This window comes from Triticum aestivum, chromosome 2B (assembly GCF_018294505.1).
Source record: "Triticum aestivum cultivar Chinese Spring chromosome 2B, IWGSC CS RefSeq v2.1, whole genome shotgun sequence".
In the NCBI taxonomy this organism is placed as follows: domain Eukaryota; kingdom Viridiplantae; phylum Streptophyta; class Magnoliopsida; order Poales; family Poaceae; genus Triticum; species Triticum aestivum.
Window position 1 is genome coordinate 372,936,570 of NC_057798.1, and position 878 is coordinate 372,937,447.

Genomic DNA, 878 nt, shown 5'->3' on the forward strand with positions numbered 1-878 from the left:
AAAAGAACAAGAAAAAATAAATAATCTGGTGAAGAAACCAAAAAAAAACAGAGAAAACGACATTAAAATCAACGGCCAGCAAGGGACTGCGAACGAGTGGTAAGAATGGGCCAGCCCAGTAAAGTACAGCTACACGAAAAATGTACAGGAGCAATGAAACCCGAGAAAAACGAAGGAAAACTAAAAAGCTACTCCGGTGTTTAACCGAGATATACCTCTCGCGAAGTCTGGTGGATGATGGTGTCGGTGCATTGGAAGGAAGGCCTAGATGTCTACGAATGCTTTGTCTTGCTTATAGCAAGTATAACATCCACCTCGCCTGAAGCCCGCGCATATGGAGCCGGTCCTATATTTTTTCCTTTGAACATTTTCTAAACCATTTATTAAACTCAAAATATTTCTCGAAATTTCTGAACATTTTATGAATTTTGAGAACATTTTTTGAAACTCCGGTCATTGATCATATATATGAAAAACATTAAACTTATATAAAAAATGTTTTAGATGTATACCAAAAATAAACAGTGTTTATGAAAAGTTAAAAGCAATAGACATCCAAACATATATTTGAAAATTTTTATTTATGTATTTTAAAAAATTAAACATATATTCAAAATTATTTCGGTTGTATAAGATAAATATACGATGTGACCGAAAAAAGCAGACATTAAAACATATAGTTGAAAAATATTAATCATGTATATGAAAAATGTTAAATATGTATAAAAAATATTTTATATGTATATAAAAAAATGTTCTAAAAAAATAGACATTAAAACATATATTTGAAAAAATCATGTATTTAAAAAAATGTTCTTGACGTATACAAAAAATATACATGAAAAAAAATGTAGACATATGTAAGAAAAAAAAGAAGA